The sequence below is a fragment of the Schistocerca gregaria genome, chromosome 2 (assembly GCF_023897955.1).
Source record: "Schistocerca gregaria isolate iqSchGreg1 chromosome 2, iqSchGreg1.2, whole genome shotgun sequence".
NCBI lineage: Eukaryota > Metazoa > Arthropoda > Insecta > Orthoptera > Acrididae > Schistocerca > Schistocerca gregaria.
Genome location: NC_064921.1, coordinates 778,608,597 through 778,634,215, shown reverse-complemented (window position 1 = coordinate 778,634,215; position 25,619 = coordinate 778,608,597). Strand labels below are relative to the sequence as shown.

Genomic DNA, 25,619 nt, shown 5'->3' with positions numbered 1-25,619 from the left:
ATGAATATCAAGAGCTCAGATGGCAGCCCAGTTCTAAGCAAAGAAGGGAAGGCAGAAAGGTGGAAGGAGTATATAGAAGGCTTATACAAGGGCGATGTACTTGAGGACAATATTATGGTAATAGAAGAGGATGTAGATGAAGACGAAATGGGAGATACGATACTGCGTGAAGAGTTTGACAGAGCACTGAAAGACCTGAGCCGAAACAAGGCCCCCGGAGTAGACAACATTCCATTAGAACTACTGACGGCCTTGGGAGAGCCAGTCATGACAAAACTCTACCAGCTGGTGAGCAAGATGTATGAGACAGGCGAAATACCCTCAGACTTCAAGAAGAATATAATTATTCCAATCCCAAAGAAAGCAGGTGCTGACAGATGTGAAAATTACCGAACTATCAGTTTAATAAGCCACGGCTGCAAAATACTAACGCGAATTCTTTACAGACGAATGGAAAAACTGGTAGATGCCGACCTCGGGGAGGATCAGTTTGGATTCCGTCGAAATGTTGGAACACGTGAGGCAATACTGACCTTACGACTTATCTTAGAAGAAAGATTAAGAAAAGGCAAACCTACGTTTCTAGCATTTGTAGACTTAGAGAAAGCTTTTGACAATGTTGACTGGAATACTCTTTTTCAAATTCTAAAGGTGGCAGGGGTAAAATACAGGGAGCGAAAGGCTATTTATAATTTGTACAGAAACCAGATGGCAGTAATAAGAGTCGAGGGGCATGAAAGGGAAGCAGTGGTTGGGAAACGAGTGAGACAGGGTTGTAGCCTCTCCCCGATGTTATTCAATCTGTATATTGAGCAAGCAGTAAAGGAAACAAAAGAAAAATTTGGAGTAGGTATTAAAATTCATGGAGACGAAGTAAAAACTTTGAGGTTCGCCGATGACATTGTAATTCTGTCAGAGACGGCAAAGGACTTGGAAGAGCAGTTGAACGGAATGGACAGTGTCTTGAAAGGAGGATATAAGATGAACATTAACAAAAGCAAAACGAGGATAATGGAATGTAGTCAAATTAAATCGGGTGATGCTGAGGGAATTAGATTAGGAAATGAGACACTTGAAGTAGTAAAGGAGTTTTGCTATTTAGGAAGTAAAATAACTGATGATGGTCGAAGTAGAGAGGATATAAAATGTAGACTGGCAATGGCAAGGAAAGCGTTTCTCAAGAAGAGAAATTTGTTAACATCGAATATAGATTTATGTATCAGGAAGTCGTTTCTGAAAGTATTTGCTTGGAGTGTAGCCATGTATGGAAGTGAAACATGGACGATAACTAGTTTGGACAAGAAGAGAATAGAAGCTTTCGAAATGTGGTGCTACAGAAGAATACTAAAGATAAGGTGGATAGATCACGTAACTAATGAGGAGGTATTGAATAGGATTGGGGAGAAGAGAAGTTTGTGGCACAACTTGACTAGAAGAAGGGATCGGTTGGTAAGACATGTTTTGAGGCATCAAGGGATCACAAATTTAGCATTGGAGGGCAGCGTGGAGGGTAAAAATCGTAGAGGGAGACCGAGAGATGAGTACACTAAGCAGATTCAGAAGGATGTAGGTTGCAGTAGGTACTGGGAGATGAAGCAGCTTGCACAGGATAGAGTAGCATGGAGAGCTGCATCAAACCAGTCTCAGGACTGAAGACAACAACAACAACACCAAGGTTCTTTGCATGAGCGCAGCACTTGCTTTAATTTCCGCGATTGTGAATGATAGCCGCCAGCGACCAGCAGATGGCTCTGTCTCCGCTCGTGGAACTGTCGTGCAGCGACTCATTCAACAACTGAGCGACAAAACCAAATTTTATAAAAATATACAAAAACCACCTGTATCTTAATTATAAATACTGTTTCTACATTAACGATAGTATGAATACGACCTGTATTAGGTTCCGTAACATTAACAAGAGATGAAAACAAGGATATAGATTTCAAGCTTAGCGCCGAATTGTCGTTTTACTCTCGCCTTGGCGGACGGCGTTGAAAAAAGCGGCGCGTTTGACTGCGCTGCAAGACCCTCTTCTATTATTGGAGGCTGTTGAAGGCCTGTGTTCCGGCGAACACGGGTGTAGGTTTCCGGATGGACAATGGCGGCCTCAAAACAAAGCGCGGTTTGTTCCGGGGCACAAAAGGGCGCCGGTTTGCATTACGGCCGGCCTGACGCCTCGCCTTCCTGCGCGGGCCTAACTGCCTGTGACGTACCCTGGGTTTGTGAAGGCAGGAATGTATACCGGCCGCCGCTTCTCACGCGGTTCTGGCTACTGGCCGGGGAAGTCAGCGGGTAATGTGTACACCCCGAAGCGGCGAACACACTGCAACCAATTTTTATACGTGTATCACACACAATGTAGACTGTGTACGGGCTGAACAGAAAGGAACGAGCAAATACTTGTGGTACCACGTATTAGAATCACTTTTTACGCCTCCTCATAATACATTAATAATACAATTAATCATGGGGACCGCGCAGGAACAGCACACACCACATGGAACTCTTTCTTACATGTATTGTTCACAATCCGTTCACGGTTACATCTTGTTAGCTTGTTATAATTACGTCACAGCAGGAATTTTGTGTACCGGGCAATGAAAATCCGCACATGATAATTTCAAGTACTGGGTGGGACTTACAGTGGCCGAGTCGCTCAGAATTTGTAAAGTAAAGCTGTCATCAGCCCGAAAGTTGGTTCGAAGACCGCGAAGCTTTACGAGGCATCGTCCTGTTCAAGATAGTATGCCACTACCTTCCTCCGACCTTCGAAGTGGCTTAGGCAACCAGTTGTAGGGGGCCGTACAGTTTAACGGGAACTTCGAACCTCGTTGCGGCTTGGTATGTTTCAAACGCATAACTTATTGCTACGGATGGAAGTAGCTGCAACTGATGGAGAAAAAAATTAGAAAAGAAATTGAAGTTCATAGGGGAGGAACACGTTTCGATGATGTGTAAGTCAGTCAGTTGAACAGAATGGATAGTGTCTTTGAAAAGAGCTATAAGTAAAACATGGCCAATGGAATATGGCTGAACTAAATCAGGTGATGCTGAAGTACTGTAATTGGAGTAGGAAATGAGATGCTGAAAGTAATAGAAGAATTATGTTATTTGGGTAGGAAAAAACTAATTACTGTAGAATTAAATAAGATATAGCATGTAAACTGACAATATAAATATAACATATTTCACATAATAGAGAAATATATGTATAAGATAGAGAGAAATATGTTGAGTGTTGGAAGAAAAAAATGGTTCAAATGGCTCTGAGCACTATGGGAATTAACTGCTATGGTCATCATTCCCCTGGAACTTAGAACTACTTCAACCTAACTAACCTAAGGGCATCACACACACCCATGCCCGAGGCAGGATTCGAACCTGCGACCATAGCGGTCGCGCGGTTTCAGACTGTAGCGCCTAGAACCGCTCGGCTACTCCGGCCGAATGTAGCCTTACATGGAAGTGAAATGTGGATGACAAAAACTGTATGTACAAGAAGAGAATGGGCATTTCTGAAATTCGGTGTTACAGAAAAATGTTGAAAATAAGATGGGTAAATAGGATAACCAATGAATAGGGGAAAAAAGAAATCAATGGCACACTTGATTAAAAGAATGGTTTGGTCTATAAGATACACTCCGAGACATCCAGGAATTGTTAATTTGGTATTGGAGTGTTGAGGGGAATTGGGCAAAAATACAGACGAAGATCAAGGACTGAGCACGGTAAGCAGTTCCAGCGGATGCGGCTTGCAATAATCTTGCTTGGAGAGAATAGACTAGCATCAGCAGCTCCATAAAAGCAGTTTCTGAACTGGAAACACAATAACAATATAACGAACGGTTAGTTGGAAAGACTTGACCACAGTAAGCAGATTTAAAATTGATGAAGGATTGCAGTACTTATGTAAAGATATGGCTTTACAAGAAAAATTATATCTTCCTTAGGGGCACAGTGCAACATTAATTTGTAGCTGTTCATAATCTTCATGTCCACTGGTATACAGTCCTGGAGAGAAAACTCCCAGGAAATAAACGAAAATATCACTATTCGCATTCGAATAGTGGAAGATGTTAAGTAAATTCCTTAAATCATGTTCACTCATTATCTATGAAGTCATCTAAAATTGTTTGCTCCATAAATATTTATGAACCTGTCAGCATACAAAAATATTTACATCACCATTTAGGCCATAGGTACATTATACACCAACAGGAAGTATCAACACATGGAGGTATATTAAAAAAAAGGAGGTGACATTACGTCATAAACTTGAAGCCGGTGTCCGCCATGTTAACTAGACCAAAACGTTAGGTTCATCGCAGAGACACTTCCCGTGACGCCACGCTGACTTGTATCGTATTAATAGAACAAATATGCATCCAAGAACAGAAAAACGTTCGAAATTGCCTCCCTGACACTATGTTATTCTTGTAAGCTCTATAATTTTTAGTATTTAAAACAGTTAAAGCGCGCACACAACAGATATAATGAACAAAAAGCGCTAGTAAACAGTAGTGTGCTAATGTTTAGGGCTACTTAAAATGGCGCCCACCCTGGCTTCAAAACAACTTACAGCGTAAGTCTGTAGTGCCACCTCCCTTCTTTTTTTACCTCCATGTATCGATTTGTAAACTATATCTTTGGAACGAGTGGGCTCCAACTGTTTTTAATTTCCATTGTTTGGCCTCGCAGAGCGGTAGTAGTATGTGGCTGTTACAGACACAGCTGTAACAAATGTTCACACATTAATTCGATGAGTGCGCAATATTGCCTTTGATGTCTTAATGATGACCAAGCAGGCACAGTTTCAGTTAATGAGAGAGGAACTGCTAACATTTCTGGAATCCGATGCGCAGATTGCAGCTTCACCACCATTCTGTTGGGTAAATTATTGCATAATATCAGTACTCACAGATGCCTTCTAGCCAGTTTGTGAACTCTACTTACGTATAATACGATACACGTTAGAGAAAGCATGAAATTTTATGAACATAACTTTTATCTCCCCATATCATTATACTGCTTTCCACTCTTACCTCTAAAACAATACAGTCATTCCTGTTGCTCACGTAGTTAACTGTGCACTCAGCCCGATTCCAAGAATGGAAAATCGCTTATTCAGACTGTGTAATAGTTGCATTACATCTGAGTAGTTTCATTTTATCCGTTTACGTCTGTTAATGTTGACGTATTACTTGCTTGTGATCAACACCCGTATCATAATTGCCGTTACATTTTTATTACGCATTGTTTCACACACTTGTAGGAAAGTGGTTTCCTGGTCTTGGTGAGAGTCAAGAGTATTATTTTTCATTTTTGTTCAAAATCTTGATTTCTTTCTAGACTCGTTAACTCTGTGTTGTGTGACTTGCGTTGTGGTTGATTCATCTTGTTATGCAATAAACTTACTGTTTTCATTTACATGTTTTTTTGTTTGTGTAATAGTGTTACTATGACAGCACGTTTGTGTCAAATGCTAAAATGTCGCGTGAAATCGGTATTTTATGGGTTTTCTGTGTCCGTTGTTGAGTACTTCTACTCCTTTTCTTCATCTTGGGCACACGAAATTCTGATGGCGGTCAGTTTGAATTAACTGGCATACCCAACGGCGAGATCAGCAAACAAGTATATACGTTGTCTGCCTTGCAGTTGTACTCTTACATAAAATACACACGCGCATGAAGGTAACGGCTTTCGATTGATGGAAATTTTTATGGAGTGCAGTTGAATAGTAGTCGCCAGCACCAGGGGCTGAGGCAAGGGGGGAGGGGGGGGGGGCTACACAACCCCCTCCCCCCCCCCCAATGAAGTATTATATTTCACTGGACAAAATGGCTTCAGAAATCAGGGAATATATTACTTCAACAGATTCAATCATTTTTTTATAATTATGTAGCAGCATAGGTTGCAATGTATTTCAAATACATTTTAACAATAGAATATGAGTTGCAAATAGCTTACTATCTAAACCAATAAATATCATTTAACTTAAAATGAGCGTCTTATTATTTATTAATACACATTGGATGTATATTAATGTACGAGTACCACTTACAGTAATCAAGAAAACTAAATATGTCGGGTATGCCTACCAACACTTAAATTGCTGACCCCAGACCAAAACTTAGAAATCGCCGGACTTATGGGTCAAATCGTATTATTTTCCCGGGCACACACATCCTGTAGACACGTTTTTACCCTGAACTCCAAAACAGTTACCAGAAACTACTTCAATCCAAATTTTACCAATTGTGGGCGGGGACCCCAACTCTCCCTTTGTGAAGCGATATTCCATTCCCCGCCCCGCCCCTCTACACGCCATTTGCCCCCTCCCCTTGACTGACCTCTAGAATCGCCCCTGGCCAACACCGCATTATTGAAGGGAGACATCATTACATCACAATATGTATGACTTTGAAATTGTTCCTTCAACACTAACGGTATTCACAATTAGTAATTTGTATTATTTATAGTATTTTATCTACGCTTCAGTTAACGATTGTTGACGGAGAAAGCAACCAGCAACAAATACTTTTAAAATGGCTTTATTTTATTGCTATGATGCCCATCTGTAGATGCCTGCACTAGGTTGACTTCAGCATTACTTTCGCCAGTTGTATGTCGTTGCGCACTGCATAGAATATTTGAATATTTAGCGTCACCTTAATTGCCGTACGGATGATTTGAGTAATATAGAGCACCTAAAGCAACTAAGTTACAAGTCTAGTTTTCTACCTTATGCGCTTCTAAAAGCATTTGTGGCTGCTTGCGTTCTCCATCAGCAACTCTTAATTAATTTAACTGTTTATCCTCCTGCATGCGTAGTATAAATGAAAGAGTGAGAGGGCGCCCTTACATTAGCAAACAACTTACTGACAGAAACTGCTTTCGTCAGGAATTGTTATGAGAGTCACAGCAGAGAAACCTAAACAGACGCGTAGACATTCCCAAATATACATGGTACGTTAAGTATCACTGTGAAGATGGCAAAAGGTGTCAAGGATGTCGGAGACGGGCGAAAATACCAATTTACGATAAGGAACCATCGTCCGGCCGTCGGTTCTAGGCGCTACAGTCTGGAACCGCGCGACCGCTACGGTAGCAGGTTCGAATCCTTCCTCGGACATGGATGTATGTGATGTCCTCAGGTTGGATAGGTTTACGTAGTACTAAGTTCTAGGGGACTGATTACCTCAGAAGTTAAGTCCCATAGTGCTCAGAGCTATTTGAACCGTGGTCCGGAAATCATTAAGTCGAAAGTTATAAGCGAAAATGTGGACATTTTAAGTTTAGTTTTCGTCTGAAGACAATTTTAAAAATCGAGGCAGACACATCTTTCCAATAATTTTATTTGCTGCACAACTTCCTGAAGGTTGTTCACAGTAGCATTTCCTAGCTTACATGCGGACATGAAATACTGTATTTCGGCTGGGCAAAACCCAAATACGTTGTTACACTAGTAGTAACAAGTGGCACTATATTACGACTTTTAAGAATGGTTTGAAACAGTCAGTGTAACTGAAATAACTGACGTAGCACCCATTTCACTTTTTCTTTACCCCGGATTAACTTTCTTGTTCTTTGCCGGTGGAGTTTAACGCGCTGTTGCCATCTTGTGCTGTAGTTTTGCAACATAACTGTATAATTTAATTGGAGAACCAAGAAAACAAATCCCAATAGCTTGTGCTCGACAGCGAGTTCCCAGCGGGAAGTGTGTACATACAAGCCGACTCCGTGGCGCAACGGTAGCGCGTCTGACTCCAGATCAGAAGGTTGCGTGTTCAAATCACGTCGGGGTCAAAATATTTTTCTTGCATATGACCAAATGAGAAGAAAAAAACATGTAAGCAAAAGATTTGCTATAAAGTAAAACAACACACCTACCGCTTACAAAGAATCAAAATTGGTTCATAGTCAGTTGACCGTTTGACATGGTAAGAATGAAATATCAGCCTCAAGTGACTTGTTAGCGTCATTGGTAATTGTTAAAGAATATTGCTTTCTCTATGATTAGTAGCCACTGACAAGTTATATGCACTTAAGCGCTGGTTAACACACACAAACGTCACCAAATTTTTAAAATATTCATTTCATACAACAAAAAGGATAACTTAATTCTCAATGGGTGTAAAGCGTTTACAAACGCCACACTTAAATTTTGCCATCATCTACTTCAAATACAAACATACGGGCCTAAAACAGCGACGCGGTACTTATTACTACTGGCTTACCGCTATTCACTGACAGATAGCCGCCTGATAGCTGTGGGGAACTGGCGCCGATCAAGCATGCAATTGCCAGCAGTGCAAAAATGGCGATTTGGTGGACCTCATACATCGATTGCACAACGACAGGGAAGAAGAGTAGGGGCTGAAATGACTGGATGAGTAAACTGTAATGCGTCATTATTTTTTAGTTTTATAAATAAATTACTACGTACGCATTTAGCAGAGTACGAGTTCTCACATGTTTCACGAATTTGTTCTCTCTTGTAGCTCTCATTAAACGAAGAGTAAACGATTACCATTAGGTCTAAGAGGAGGAGCAGATTTAGTGTTTAACGTCCCGTCGACAACGAGGTCATTAGAGACGGAGCTCAAGCTCGGGTTAGGGGAGGATGGGGGAGGAAATCGCCCGTGCCTTTTCAAAGGATCCATCCCGGCATTTGCCTGAAGCGATTTAGGGAAATCACGGAAAACCTAAATCAGGATGGCCGGAGACGGGATTGAACCGTCGTCCTCCCGAATGCGAGTTCAGTGTGCTAACCACTGCGCCACCTCGCTCGGTAGGTCTAAGAAAGAGGTGGCGAGTAACGGTCTAAAGTGCTTTAAACAACTCGCAAAAACAAGACAGGATCAAAGGCAATACACATTTTTTCCGAATCTCGATTTTTTTAAAAATCTTATTTAATCTCGTGCAGCCTCTCACGGATCTCACGAATCTCAGTCCTTTGTAGATTACCGAGATGTTTCGTATCCGTCACACCCGTCTCTGAGTCGTACTGGAAAACTGGCAGAGGGTATTTCGTAACAGTGGGGAGCGAATGAATACTGAGGCCCTCCACACACTGAGCGACTCAAAAGCAATTCGTTGCCGGCGTGACGGATCGGCAGCGAATCACTTGATGTGCACTTCCAAAAGTGAGGCCCGCGCGGAAGACAGACTTTGGCGCGCGTACGTCACACTGCAGGTCTTCGATGATGATGTTTGGTTTGTGGGGCGCTCAACTGCGCGATCATCAGCGCCCGTAGAAAGTCCCAGTTTTCACACAGTCCAATTTTTACACAATCCAATTATAGGCACTGTCACGAATGATGATGACGAAATGATGAGGACAACACAAAACACCCAGTCCCAGCGCAGAGAAAATCCCCAACCCGGCCGGGATCGAACCCAGGACCCCGTGATCGCAGGTCTTCGAGTACTAGCAACCGTCTCTGGCGTGGAACGAGTATCTATTTCAGATGAGTTTAACAGTTCTTCTCTGTGCATTTAAATGCTTGCAAGTTCCCGACAACACAGGACGAAATTGAGACCTTCAGTAGGTACCATTTCAATGAAATATTGATCTCCCGTGGGCCCTCCACGGTGCCCAGCGTTGCTGAAGTGTAGCTGACAAGCCTACTAGCATGAGTCAAAAGTTCGCTGGCCCGGTTAAAGACGGTTCCGCAGACGGCGCGAGTGCGTAGTGGCTCCGTAGTCAGTCGCTTGCAACGCGTTGTCAACCAGTTGCAGTCAGTCGCTTGCAACGCGTTGTCAACCAGTTGCCGACGATTCGGCGACCGTGCTCTAGCGATCTGGCTTGCGTTGTGATCACGAACATAGCTCCATATTGGTTCAATTTGAAGGCGAACAGGCAGGTCGTGAACATTAGCTTCCTATGGGAAAGCCGAGAATTCCCAGTTACTACAACTACAAGCTCCGAGGCTACTGCAGGAGAGATTGACAGAGAAAGCCGAGTGTGAAGTGGGCAGAGATACATGCGTACATCTATTGTTTAAAATAAATTACCAGTATGTCAACGGAAACAACAATACAAAAAATTGTAACTCACATCGATAGTATTCCTTTGTGTGACTAGCGGCCTCGATCACTCAATAAAATTACGTTGTCAAGTGGAAACGAACAGTGAAAAGCCAGATATCTCCGCTACGTATGAATACAATGGTGCTAACCGACAAATGATTTAACGAACGCAAACGAGCATCACAAAAAGCACGCAAACCATCTCAAGATATTTGGGTTTTTAAAATAAAAGTAACGGTGTGTTATGGCGGAAGAAGTGAACTGCACCGAATCACAGTAGGACTGTTTAGTCGTTCTGTATAAAACTATGAATTTCGAATAGGTCAGTTATAGCACATTGGTTGCTATTAGGTTGGTGCATAAGTTATTAGCGTTTCTGTTTTGCATGTTGCTATAACAGTTCCTACGAATTTGTTTATCGATTGTTATTTTCGATTTGTAGTTCACTGTAGCTATTTGAGTTTACATATTGTCATTTGGAGGTAGCGGGGGTGTAGTTGTGGACGTTATAAAATGGAGTGCCAACTGAGTTCAGTAGAGGGATGACAGCAGCGGAAGTAGCCAGAAACACTTGCGCCGTATATGGGGACAATGCCATTGGACAGAGCACGGCAAAAAACTGTTTCTCTCGTTTTAAGGAGGATCGTTTTGATCAGTGATTTCCCACACGCAGGAAGAACTTCGGGTTCTGATGAAGATCGTTTAAACGCATAATGCACAATGATCCCCGGCATTGTACTCGAGGAATGGCAGTTATGACGAACTGTGATCATTCCACCATTGTGCGGCATTTGCATGTGATGGGGAAGTTTCAAAAACCGGAAATCGGGTGTATGGATACCTCATGCTCTAGGCAAAATTCACAGAAATCTGCGGGTGGCCAAATGTGCATCTCTGCTTGCTCCTCATCAATTGGGTCGTGAATAACACGGATCATTCCTATCCTGTATCGATATCGAAGGATAATGTTTTGCATCATCTGATGTGCTACGGATTGCTTCCCCGAAGCGTAATCATCATTTCTGATGTTTACTGTCAACAACGAAGGCGTCTTGCAGACGCAGTCCAGGAACAACGACCAGAAAGACTGCGTGATGTGATGTTACTCCACGACAACGGCCGCAGGCATTCTGCTAGTGACAAAAAACGCTATACTAGGGTTGGGTTCGAAAGTCATTCCGCACCCACCTTATTCACATGATCTTGCGTCCTCAAATTTTCACCTTTCGCGCTCTATCAAGCAACTTTCAAGGAAATTTCATCCTAAAACCATGTGATTTCTACCGTCGCGGAATCGAAAAATTATCCCAGCTTTGGCAGATGGTTGTAAGTAGTGAAGGAGAATATATTATTGATGACTAAAGTCTGTGTTATGTATTGTGTTGATTAAACATAATGGAGAGACGATAGACACACATACACCAACCCAATATATACAGCTTGCATTTCACACTAATTGATATGTACGGATGAATCGAGAATTTTCTTCGTTTTTTTATTAGTGTGAAATAATAATAGAGAACTATATCTTCCTCTGAGCTTGAATCTGTGCAGGACATGCCGAGTGTACCCGAAAGATGCTCTTGTGCGATAAACAATACACCCTCTCCTCTTCGCTCTCACACGAAAACAGCAGTTTCTCATTTCTGACACGTGAGTTGCCCCTTGTGCGGAACTGCGTTGCCAGATAATCGGCAACCAGTTGCCGAAGTAGTTCGCCTGCCTGTTGCGTTCCTTTTCAGTCTCCGTGTGCGGACGGCTTGACTGTTTATATTCCTCGACCTATTTTCCAACTTGTTATTCCGTTATGTGTTTGTCTTGTAACACTTGTATCGATTAGAAGTAGGTTTATATTATGTAACTGTGTATCTGCAATTATGGAGTGTGGATTCTTTGTTATTTAAAGTCCTTGATTTTTGACAGGAAAATTAGAGTTCTGTAATGTATATATGAAAAAAGCAAAATGATTTATTAAAATGATAATTATTATAATATGTGTATGTTCATGCTTACCGGCACTTGTATTTGTAATATATAAAAGATATAGGGAAGTCCCTCCGCTACGGAAGTGGCATCGCGCGATGTAAAAGGTGGTTTTGGCGGTGGAACTGAGCGGCTCCTTGGTGTGAACGGTACGCAGTATGTGGATAGCCGTAGCACGGTACACTTCGACGGTGTTAAGATAGGCAATTCGAAGCTGCTTTACAATGGATTTGCCTCGGATGTGGATCTGGCTATTATTTGGTATTCTCGGCAAAAAGGACTGACTCTAATATGGTGAAAATCCGAAGCCAAGAAGAGATTTTATAGAGAATTCGAACAGCAAGAGCCGTGAGGACAGTTAGCCGCCATGTAACTTGCCTCCTATCTTCGCCACTGTTTCACTAACTTCACACATTCAGTAATGTATATGGGCATGGACCAGTTAATTTGTGTGTGGTGTGAATAATAATCACAATGCAGGGTTCTCGCCTAAGTGCTACTAAAACAGAGTATCCTGATTTAAATGAACAATTCTTGCATTCAAGTGTTTTAAAGTTATTTTTGCCTAATGTAAAAGGAATAGTAAAAGTTAAAGTTAAAACCACAAAAGCAAAGTTAGATAGGATTTTGCTAAAGTATCCCTAGATTATTACAAACTATAGTTTTGTAGGAATACAGTACAAGATTGTGAAAATATTACTGTCTAAAATAATTGCTTCACAGGCGATAAAAGGCAAATAAGTTAATCTCATTATCAAAAATAGTGTGTTTTTGATTTGTATCATGAATGGTTCCTTTTTTGAAGTTAATTAAGCCTAGTGTTGTGTTTTATTGTCTTACAAAGTAAATTATGAACTACTCCAAGTGAAGTGAATGATTATCTTTTTGAATTAGTTTTTTTTTTTTTTTACTGTAATAATCAGAGAGAGAGTTGACTAGAGAAACGCTACTAGTTTATGGGTACCCATCATATTCTTCACTTAAGAAAAAATTGAACTGTTACTGTTGCTGAGGAAAACTGATGTATTTAGAGGAACTCAGACAGTGTATTTATGAGATTATTCATATTTGTTGATTTTTTTATGTCAGTTAAGATAAAAGCCCCTAATGTCCAAATTAGGTACTGCACTTCATGCAGTAACATTTCAGTAGTTGATTAAGTAATGCTCTCGATTGTAGCTGTCATTGGAATGAGCTTGGTGCAAAATTACTTCTTATAATTTACTGATGTGTGTGTTATTGGTAACTGCTGCTATATACAGTTCAGAGTGCACTGTGTCAGCTTGTATCCTGTTTGCTATCAAAGGGAAATCTCAACGAAAGTAATTTCAATAACCAATATTCAATTTTCTAAAAGTATATTTCCAAATTAACGTGCCTAATTGGGCTGGCGACCGTTAATTTTTTCATTCACTTATGATTTTATCACTTTCATTAACTCCCTAGGTTAAAATCCGTTTGGTTTTTTTGTGTTAATTTCACCAAATTCAAAATTATAGCCCGATACCTTTGTCCATTAGACACATGTGCGGTCAATCTTAAATATCCTCCCAGAGGGTAACATCAGCTTGTTTCACGGCAACAATAATACGGTACGAAAATAATTTGTAATAAACACAGCGCACAAATTAAGATGACGTCATAGTGTCTGTAACAAGTTTTAGTAACTTAAGTCAATGACTGGGCGGACAGCAAAGGAAATCAACAGAAACGTGAAAGTGGATCGAATGAATTTGATAAAGAAAATGGAGCTTTCACAACTAAGCTCCCACTGCGCGTGAAACGAGAAATTTATATTTGATGTGTGCCTCGGTTCTGAATTATGGCTGTGAGACTTTTATATCTTCTCACTGTAGTGTCTAGACTTACGTAAACTACGGGATGTGACACGCAGCAGTTTACCTTTCACATTAGATACTATAGAGCGTTCTTTCATTTTGTTGGCTACCTGCAAAGTTAGGCAAGTGGCGTGAAATTCCACGTTCCACTATTCTGCAGAGCGTGAAATAAAGGATCTGGTATGTCAGATTTTTGATTTCTGGAGAGGAAAGTGACCGATGAGATGTGACATTGTTTCACATTACAAGCAGAACATTAGCGCCGCGAAATTGTATGGTTTAAAACATCGTATCTGGTGTTTGCTTTTTTTTCTCACTGAGTACGTGGTATGAATATAAACTGTTTCAAAGCATCAGCAAATTCAGGATTTCTCGAGAATGTTTCCTTTTAGCTACAATTTTTTATAATAAAATGACGAGAAACTACATATCGGTAGGTAAAGGCTTCCTGCAGTTGATGATTTTAGTCTTGTAACCTGGATTCTAAGAAAGTATATCGTTTTAATGCTACGGCGCAGTGGTGATCTATCAACAACGCGTCCTTTTGGTACAGTCTGAATGTTAAATACCAAATCATTACATGCAGATACGGTCCTTAGACAGCGTATTCCATGTATGCAAGCCTAGTTGCTTTGTCGAATCTGTAGCGCAGTTGGTAGCATCGCGATTTAGGAGTTGCGAAGAAAAGAAGTTTTATGGTTCGCGTCCACCTCTTTTCAGGTTTTTCACCTTTCGTATTCTAAAAGATTCTGGGTCTTTCTTATTCATTTAATAAAAGAATTCTCTCCAAAGTCTACGTCTTTAATTATCAATAAAGCATTTGCTGTAATTCTTGTTGAAAAAAAAAAAGAGCCAACGAATGAAATGTTTCCTTAGTGGGCAGAAATCTTAACGTGTTTGCCAGTCTACGTCTCTAAGTAAACACAAACACAATTTAGACAGTGGAAGTTCCTACTATTATGAAACTTTCTGTAAAATATACGTAAATATCTCTGCGTTTATGGACTGACACATGTGTGTAATTTGCTGGTAAATATCTTTTTCAGTGATGGTAAGCAGCTTCGAAAAAATCTTCTCTTCCATTCCAATTAAACTAAGAAACGAATCGCGATCTTGAAACCTATGTGGTGAAGTACGTTACATGAAGAGTATGGACATTATGCGTGCGCATACTGACACTGTACCTCGGCCATATTCAATTTATAACTGAAAATGGGATGAAAATTCAAGTGACTTAATGAATAACTTCTACTAGTATGTATGTCAAGTCGTGACACAGCGTTATGTAGTGTTTCTCTAGCATTTCGCTGCTCAAGCCATCGACCAGTTCACACTCTTCTTCGCGATTTTCTTCGCTATTCTTCGACAATCGCTGCCAGAGTTAACGCAGCTATTTTCCGCGCGTCCAGTTTCGTAAAGGAACTGTGTGGTCTGCGGGCCAAATAAAGCCAACAACGGCCGCTGGAGAGGGTTAAGAGCGCAAATGACGTTAACCGGCTCTTCTCGTGTGGCGGCGGCGCTAATCTCGTGGAGCCGGATGTCCCGTCCACGTCATCGGTAGCTGCCTCGTACCGTGTGAGGACGGCTTAACGATCAGCCAGTGACGTTGGCATCTGCCTTGTTGGGCCGCAGCCTCCAGTGGAAAGGCTGTAGAAGCGCTGAATGGTTCCCCTGCTCGGGACCGACCGCTATCTAAACTCTGGGGCGACATGTTTCAAAATACTGTCACAGCCGACTCAGATAGCGCGGAGGCCAGGCGTCAACAGCGGAGTCCATTCTCTAGTTGCTCGCTTTTTTTTCTTCTTCTTTTTACTTGTAGGCCCGAGGTTATCGGCAGGCGGCGGGAATCCGGCCTACTTATCTCAGCCCGAAAATAGATGATTCACCCATCACTGCCGTTTAGGATCGGACATAAACTTCGTTCAGCAGATTTCGAGTCCCTTTCATCCTCTTCGTCATTTTTCTTCTCTAAAAGCCAGATGTTATGGAAGCTACACTGTAGCGCCAAAGAAACTGCTGTAGGCATGTGTATTCAAGTACAGAGATATGTTAACAGGCAGAATACAGCGTTGCGATCGGCAACGCCTCTATAATACAACAAGTGTCTGGCGCAGTTGTTAGATCGGTTACTCCTGCTACAATGCCAGGTTATCAAGATATAAGTGAGTTTGAACGTGGCGTTATAGTCGCGGCACGAGCGATGGGACACAGCATCTCCAAGGTAGTGACGAAATGAGGATTTTCCTGTACAACCATTTCACGAGTGTACCGTAAATATCAGGAATCCGGTAAAAGATCAAATCTCCGACATCGCTGCGACCGGAAAAAGATCTTGTAAGAACAGGACTAACGACGATTGAATAGAATAGTTCACCTCCATAGAAGTGCAACCTTCCGCAAATTGCTCCAGATTTCAGTGCTAGGCTGTCACCAAGTGCCATCGTGGGAACCATTCGACGAAACATCATCGATATGGACTTCTGGAGCCGAAGGTCCACTCGTGTACCTTTCATGACTGCACGACACAAAGATTTACGCCTCGCCTGAGCCGGTTAACACCGACATTGAACTGTTGATAACTGGAAAAATGTTACGTGATTAGACAAGTCTTGTTTCATATTGTATCGAGCGGATGGACGTGTACAGGGTATGGAGGCAACCTCATGAATCCGTGGACCGTTCAAGCTGGTGGAGACTCTGTAATGGTGCGCCGCTGTGCAGTGATATGGGACTCCTGATACGTCCAGATACGACTCTGACAGGTGACACGTACGTAACCATCCTGTCTGATCACCGGCATCCACTCATGTCCATTGTGCATTCCGACAGATTTGGGCAATTCCAGCAAGACAATGCGACACCCCACACATCCAGAATTGTTACAGAGTGGCTCCAGGAACATTCTTCTCAGTTTAAACAATTCCGCTGGCCACCAAACTCCCCAGACATGAATATTATTGAGCATATCTGGGATGCCTTACAACGTGATGTTCAAAAGAGATCTCCAACACCTCGTACTCTTAGGGGATTTATCGACAGCCCTGCAGGATTCATGGTGTCAGTTCCCTCCAGCACTACTTCAGACATTAGTCGAGTCCATGAAATCAGAGAGAAATCCTTTATAACTTGGAGTTACCGGCAAAATTAAACATTCAAATGGCAGACGGTACACCGGCAAGCATAGCAAGTGTCTGTCCGACGTAAATAGAACAAGAGTAATTTGGGCACTTACAAAGGTCATTATGTTGTTTTCAGCTCGTCATTAAGACTGCTAAGAGGAAAGTTATCATTTTTATGTCCGTCCTAACCGCAACGTATTATTACTTAAAGACACTTTCACCACAGCTTGAACCCTCGACAGCTTTTTGTCAGCACTGTAAGAATGCACAAAATAAATGTGAATGGCTGTTCTAAACTAGTAACGGCGCCATTTTTTAATAAACGAAATAAATAACAGTCCCTTGTTGCTTTTCTTACTTTCAGTACGAATTCATTTATACTTCATGTTTTTAAGGCATACACTTGTAGATGTCAATATTGTTCTGCTATTGACATCGTCTATCTGAAATATTGTTTTATTTACACACACACATACGCGCGCGCGCGCGCGCTCGTGATGGAACTCTTCTTGTATTTCAACGTGGTGACCTGCACGCTTTTCTGCAATGGCAATTGTAAAAGAGAATAAAATAAAATATAATTTTACCGAATGAAAATAAACAAACTATGTTATGTTACTGATTTGTTTCCCTCCAAGACTTCCAGCCACACGAAATACTGAAATGGATGATCACTATTGCTTAAGACGGTGTGAAACTAGTTTCTTTTTATTTCATTTCTCATCAATATATACACCAAAATTTTTCTAAGATTCCACCCAAACCTTGCTGCGTGTTGCACGTTCTTTGAATTCGTCAGTGTTGTTGTATACATATTGTTATCATTGTTGTTATTATCGAGAGAGAGACCACGTGCAGAAAACCAGTGAATATTTCTTTTAATCACATTACTTACATTTTCCTCTATTGCTGTGTGAGATTTTTAGGTATTGGCTGATTGATTGATTGAGCTACTTCTTGGTGTGTATTAAATGGAAAGTCTATTATAGTGTATATAAGCGAAATAGCAATGCACATTATAGTGAACCCTGTGGAACTGTAATGAATAAGAATGGGTAAAGAAATTGTGTATTTCTATATTTGCCCTAAGCGAGTTAGGCAAACCACGAAAAGCCCTGGTAGACGGACAGGGATTTGAACCCCGCTCCTCACGAATTCAAATGCAGTACCTCAGCTATGGCGCACCTTGCTCGGTTGCTGGAGCGATGCAGGTAGTCAGTCTTCTGTACGCTAGTGGATGTGTTACGTATTCGACCGCGCAGTTGTCCGATGCAAAGAGAGCTACCACTCTGACTTTCAACGAGGCCTGGCTTTTTTAGCAGGTTCGTAGAGCAAGTCTGTGGAAAATTGCCAGAGCGTTAGGATGTTTCAACTGCACAGTGTCCAAGTCACGCCGACGTAGCGACTCGTGGCAAGAGTGTCAGGGGAGACGCGGGAATCGTTGCCACAGAGCAGACGTGGCGCAGGGATTTTAGCAGGATGTCGCATGAGCTATTCTGTGGCCATGGCCAGACCCGAACTGCACAAACTAAAAACATCAGCGACTGAGCAGAACTCTCCGAACTTAAGATGACGAGAAAATACGCGTTATTAGAGTGCCAGTGATGCGGGAACTATGAAGCGCACCTCACTATTGAGAGTAATGCTGCATGATTACACATTTATCGCATTCTTTCTTCAAACAACGTGCCCGATTTATCTAGGACCAAAGAGCCAAGAATCTCGTGCATCAGATGGCCTCATTCCGGCACTGAAAGCACGAATATGACGCTGTGATGATGTAGCTCACATTTTCATAATGTTACGATGGTCCTTTTGCTACCCATAATTATGAACAAGTATTTCCAAATCTGGAAAGTCAGCGAGTGCTTCATAAGGCAAACCGTTGATCCCATGGGAGAACGTTCTTCTTTCGGATTCCAGTTCCGTAGTTTATTCGAAGTGGCCTTCCAAATTCAACTGGGAAACTTAGCTAAACTGACGGTTAACTTTCCAGCTTGTCATGGAACTTCAACGTTATCGACCATATGCTGCGATTTTGGGAATCGAATCCGGTGGTGCTTTCTTATCCTGTACGTTGATAACAGATCCTAAAGAGGCGTTTCATCGAGAAGAGAATACAATTGTTTCAACAGCTATGTATTTCTGTCCAGTGTTCGAGACATGATAAATGTGGGCCAGTGCTTTGGAAATGAAATTGTACCAAAATGCTTCTGTTGATATGTTGACGACATATCGTTTGGTATGATATCAAAATATTTCGAAGCAACTTTGCACATAAACAAGTTGCGTAAGACGGTATGAAACTAGTTTCTTTCTGTTTAATTTCTCGTCAGTATGTACACCAAAATTTTTCTAAGATTCCATCTTAACCTTACTATCTCTTACCATTCTTTAAATGTGTCATTGTCGTTGTATACATACTGTTATTATTATTGTTGTTATCAAGAGAGATACCACTGGCAGAAAACGAGTCAATATTCCTGTTTAATCACATTACTTACATTTTGCTCTAGTGCTGTGCGCGGTTTTTACGGGATTGATTGTGATGCCACTGGCATGTGCTACAACAGCTACTTCTTGATGTGTGTGGCACCGTGACTTAAGTTAAAGGTGTGAAGAAACAACGCGTTGCAACCAGCATTAAACTTCAATATTTGTTAATTACAGTGCGTTTCGGAGGCTTTACTTCATTACCAGGAGACGAATTAAGTTTTTAGTTCAGCAATATTCGTCTCAGAAGCGCAACGAAGTCGGTGATTATAAAAATAACACAAATTTATCTGCAATTAACAGCAGGTTTGCAACTTCGGTTGTAAAAAGAGTGTTGGAACTTCCTGGCAGATTAAAATTGTGTGCCGGACCGAGATTCGAACTCTGGACCTTTGATTTTTGCAGGCAAGTGCTCTACCATCTGAGCAACCCGAGCATGACTCGCCCCGCCCTCACAGCTTCAATTCCGCCAGTACCTCGTCTCCTAGAACACTTGTCAGCGAAAGGCAAAGGACCCGAGTTCGAGTCTCGTCCGGCACATAGTTTTAATCTGCCAGGAAGTTTCACATCAGCGCACGTTCCGCTGCAGAGTGAAAATCTCATTCTGAAAAAAATGTTGTTTTGCTAATGTATCAGTAGCTGTTGTAAATTTTTATGAATTTTTCTGTAGATTGGTCGCCATCTCATGGTTTTCCGAGACTTATGTCGCTGAACTACAAATTTAAGCTGTCGCCTGTGTCATTGACCAAATCCACCCAAACGCGTCGTAATTAATAAATACTCAGATTAGTGGCCTTACAAAGTGTTGCTTGTATAAGACTCGAAAGTAAAACTTTCGTTGCATCAAGTGGCGGCCTCCAGTTTTTCATTACCAAAAATTATTTTAGAAAATACGTGTTCTGAGAGCTGTTCCACCTGAGAACGTGCTGAACGGCCAAATGTGGTTTAAAAATTATATTCAAAAACAGGTAAGCAAAGGAAAAATAACTGGCTATATACTTCGTGCAGGCCATAATCTGAATTGTTTTCATGCTACCTACATGAGAAATGCAATGGGGGTAGCGGAACAGTTTCAGAGTATTGCCAGAATACCAGTTTACTCAATCGGTTTTTGGTAGAACCAAGCCGCCCTTCTTTCACTAGTTCCCATTTGTGATTCCTGAACAACAACTCTGTTACATTTACGAATGGCGTTTTCCGACTTATTACGACCCTCCAACGTGTCAGTGAATGACTTCGATATCTGCTATCACGCAGTGTAAACATTCCATTCGTCTTCCGCAACAATAAAGTCACATGTTCGCTGTATTTAGTATCGTCTCGAACCGTTACCGCCGTATATTTAAACGATGTGACAAGTTTACCACTTACTTGTAATCTTATACTATCAACATCCACACTTACATGATTACTCTGCAATTCACAATCAAGTGCCATGCAGAGGGATTTAATTGTGAACCATCTTCAAGCTATATCTCTACCGTTCCACTGTAGAACAGCTCGCGGGAAAGACGGAGAATTAAACATTCACGGGAGTGCTCTGATTTTTCTCATTTTACTACAATGAACATTTCTTCTATGTAACTGGGCACCAACAAACAATTTTCACGATCGGAGGAGAAAGTTGATGATTGAAATTTCATGAGGATATCCTTTGTTGTCATGAATTCCACCCCAGCTATGTTATCATATACGTGACACTGTCCCCTGTTTCGCTATAGTACAAAACGAGCTGCCTTCCTTGGACTTTTTCGATGTCGTGTCTCCCCGTCTAACCTATCTGGTAAGATCCCATACTGCACTACAGTGCTCCAGAAGAAGATGGACAAGCAGAGTGTAGGCAGTTTCTTTAGTATACCTGTTAGACGGTAAATAAGAGAATCATCTGCAAACAATCAAGATGTCTGCTCAGATTGTCTCCTAAATCTTTTATTTGCACTTATAACACTTCCTCGAAGAATGTCAGATATTGCTTCTGTTTTACTCGATGACCGTCCGTCACTTACTCCGAAGTGTGACCTTTCTGACAGGAAATCGCGAATCCAGTGGCACAACTGAGACGATACTCCGTGTGGACGCAATTAGATTAAAAGTCGCTTGTGAGGAACGGTGTCAAAAGCCTCCTGAAAGTCTAAAAATATGTAGTCAATTTGACGTTCCTTTCGCTTTGTGCTTGCCATTATGGTGCACATACCAACATTCAGTACACGAGATACAAATACTGTCTAAGACATCTGAACGCATGCCTATTCGAATGGCGTCGTCTAGTCTTAGTTTTCCGTGTGTGTCCATAAGCTCCACGCAGTCTACGCAAAATGACGCATGTTCGTTTGAATGGTGTTTCAGTATTTCTGACGCATACTGAAAACTTCAGCGTGCTACAAAACATGACAGAGTAATTAAAATGCTTAACAATCACTGAAACAGGGAACTCTGTTTCATAAATTGTAATTCATCGTCAATACTTTTTATCTCCGGTCTGCTTCCGTTTTGTTAAATCATCTGCAAACAATCAAGATGTCTGCTCAGATTGTCTCCTAAATCTTTTATATGCACTTATAACACTTCCTCGAAGAATGTCAGATATTGCTTCTGTTTTACTCGATGACCGTCCGTCACTTACTCCGAAGTGTGACCTTTCTGACAGGAAATCGCGAATCCAGTGGCACAACTGAGACGATACTCCGTGTGTACGCAATTAGATTAAAAGTCGCTTGTGAGGAACGGTGTCAAAAGCCTCCTGAAAGTCTAAAAATATGTAGTCAGTTTGACGTTCCTTTCGCTTTGGTGCACATACCAACATTCAGTACACGAGATACAAATACTGTCTAAGACATCTGAACGCATGCCTATTCGAATGGCGTCGTCTAGTCTTAGTTTTCCGTATGTGTCCATAAGCTCCACGCAGTCTACGCAAAATGACGCATGTTCGTTTGAATGGTGTTTCAGTATTTCTGACGCATACTGAAAACTTCAGCGTGCTACAAAACATGACAGAGTAATTAGAATGCTTAACAATCACTGAAACAGGGAACTCTGTTTCATAAATTGTAATTCATCGTCAATACTTTTTATCTCCGGTCTGCTTCCGTTTTGTTACGGATCGGTTAGAATTTGTGCCTCGCCCCCTCAAACGTACACACACCTCCATGCGATTCGAAACACGTTGGGCTCGGCTCGCCGCATCGCGACACCTTACTTGCGTTTACAGTTAAACTCCCCCCCCCCCCGCCCCCCTCCCCCCTTCTGGCTTATCTGAGCTGCCACCGACGTAACGCCAGCACGGGCTTACTTTTATGGCCGTAACGGCCGAATCCTCCCACACCGGCAGATTACACACTAATCCCGGACAAACGGCTGCCCCCGTGACGAAATGACAAACCTGGTATTGGAACAAACAAGATTATGCTCTCCAAGTTCAGCGTTCTCCGTCAAGGCCCCAGGGTCCACACTTCCGCAGGCGATCCACCTCCACGGCAGTGTCTTCTTTCATGTCATTATCTGCAGCAGAAGCGTCAATTTGTAACCAACTGCCAGTAAAAGCCTCCGATAGACTTCCCCGGGCATTTTTCTCTTCAGTTAAAGTCATTCATGTTGCTCTCCATGTTTCCTAATGCCGTCTGCAGTTTTCGGTCTTTTCTTCTCTTTTGTGATCCAACAAAGACCTTCCATGGTCTATATACCATCCATTTGCTCGTCTACACGTCCCTCCCACCCCCATTTCATTTTTATTGCGGTTTTATCAGCGTACACCACTCCATCATGTTCCCTCGACCATTTGTTTTGTCTTCCTAGCAATTCCTAACATCCTTCTTTCCACTTATCGCTTAGCAGACCTCTATTTCTAAAGCGGTTTTCGCATTTTCAGTTTAGGGCTTAAGTCAGGGGAGTGCAGTAGGTGGTATAGCACTTAGCAGCCCCATCAGTCAAACAAATCAGTAACAGCTTGCACTTTACGTGCTTGAGCATTGTCCTGCGGAATGATAGTCAGGTCACTTCTGTATTAAAAAATTGGACGTAGGTTGTGTTCCAAAAATGAACAGCATAGCGACAGAATTGATAACACTTTCTGCAGGACCTGACCATCCTTCTACAGGACAACGCGCAAGCGCGTACAGTGCAAGCTGTTACTGGTTTGTTTGACTGATGGGGCTGCTAAGTGCTATACCACCTACTGCACTCCCCTGACTTTAAGCCCTCGTAAGCTCAACACGATTTCTAAACGGATGGAAACACTTCACGGCATGCGCTTCAGAACTGCTACAAAGTCGTTGCGCAATAGACCGCGCCGCTCGAACTGTGAACACAAATGGCACTGCTAACGTCTTCCACGTTGCTGGCGACGGGTTATACAGAATGCTGGTGACTACTTTGAAGGTCAGTAAAACTTTGAAACATGTATCTATTTTGCACGAGCCACTATTGAAGTTCCAACCCTCGTAGAATGCGACACACCAGCTGAATCCACCATAGCAGTAAAAAATAGGGTCACGGTTATTAAGATAAAAGCGGTTGAGCCGCGCACCGCACAGTCCCTCTATGGCGTGCAAACAAATACTGCCGTATTGTTGGGCACTTCGTATTCCGTCAATACCATCATGTGGGAGACTCTTCAGGGAATCAAGTTATACTTCAGACTTTTGTAAACTATACTGGTAAAAAATTATGACCAGCGCTAATCTAATCGAGCTCATAATAATACTTCTAGAGTACTTCATATAGGTATGTTAACAGAAAAACAGCTACTTTCAGAAAAAGCCTTCTGTACTACTCTGGTTGTGTGAATCCCTTTTTGAGCGGAAAAAAAAAATGTAGTCGTGCAACAGGCTGATGACTTTTCACGTTTGGGGCAGTTAAGACATGGGTGGACAGCAAAAGAAAACGAGGAATAAGCTGAAAGCGCGCGGTGAGGTGCTCGGCTGTCGCAGCAGGCAGCGTCAGGTCGCCACGTCGCAGACAGAGGCCGGGCTCTGCCCACACCTTTTGTCCACGCGGCGCTGTGTGCCGTCGCGACAAGGTAATTTATTTGGTTAGCGTCGGCCGGTTGTCAGGCTGTTCATTCAGCTGCCGCTGGCGCGTCCCGAGTGACAGCACTATTTCGGGCCGTGGCGGAGGGAGACAGGAAGGCTTTTTCGTCTTGTATAAACGCGCCCGCCTGCTCGGGTAAACAGCGCACCCGCGCGCCGGCCGCCCGCTAATGCACCGAAACACTACACCCAGCGCCCCAGAAAAACCGCCCCTGTTTGTTTTACTTAATTACCGGGCCGCGCTGCGACAGGTAGGAACGGGGACACACACACACACACACACACACACACACACAAACGCACGCGCGCTCGGCTCCGGTTACACGGGCTGGAACACGCTACCGGGGACTTGGCCGCTGAGTCCTCTGCCTTGTAGCTGCCACGCCTACAGCTACGTAAATACTCCGCAAGCCACCGTACGGCTGGACCCGCGCGACCGCTACGGTCGCAGGTTCGAATCCTTGGCTTAGTTAGGTTTAAGTAGTTCTAAGTTCTAGGGGACTGGTGACCTAGATGTTAAGTCCCATAGTGCTCAGAGCCATTTTTTTGAACCACCGTACGGTGCACGGCGAAAGGTACGTCATACCAATATAAGAAGTTTTCTTTCACATTCCACTCGCGTACTGAGCTACGGAATAATGACTGTATGTACACCAAGTTCTCTTTTCTTGTTGTCTGCCACGCGGGATTAGCCGAGCGGTCTGATGGCGCTGCAGTCATGGACTGTGCGGCTGGTCCAGGCGGATGTTCCAGTCCGCCTCGGGCATGGGCGTGTGTGTTTGTCCTTAGGATAATTTAGGTTAAGCAGTGTGTAATCTTAGGGGCTGATAACCTTAGCAGTTAAGTCTCATAAGATTTCACACACATTTGAACATTTTGTTTTTTTCTTGTTGTCTTGATCGCTATATACGCGGTAATACGTTCGTGGCAGCTTCGGGTCGCGCAGTCATCTTTGAGTACGGGTTCTCTGACTTCACCCATTTCAGTTTTCCGCAAATTTCTACTGTACTTTAGTGTCCGCTTCTTACGAGCCTAGCAACGTATCACTGAATTACCATCCCTACGTCATAAGGACTCCAAACATTGGAACAATAGTATTGGTCGCACTAACGTCTAGGATATGATTG

The 25,619-nt window shown here is 42.4% G+C and overlaps 1 protein-coding gene and 1 non-coding gene across 2 annotated transcripts in view; one reads left to right on the top strand and one right to left on the bottom strand.

Moving 5' to 3' along the window:
- The window catches only part of LOC126335023 (frizzled-4), a gene marked incomplete at its 5' end in the record, with an annotated part of 385,645 nt that overhangs the window by 76,284 nt on the left and 283,742 nt on the right, over positions 1-25,619 (bottom strand). The gene's annotated exons all lie outside the window — the stretch shown is intronic.
- On the top strand, positions 7,735-7,806 carry Trnaw-cca (transfer RNA tryptophan (anticodon CCA)). Its single transcript has one exon. It is a non-coding gene; the product is annotated as a tRNA-Trp (tRNA).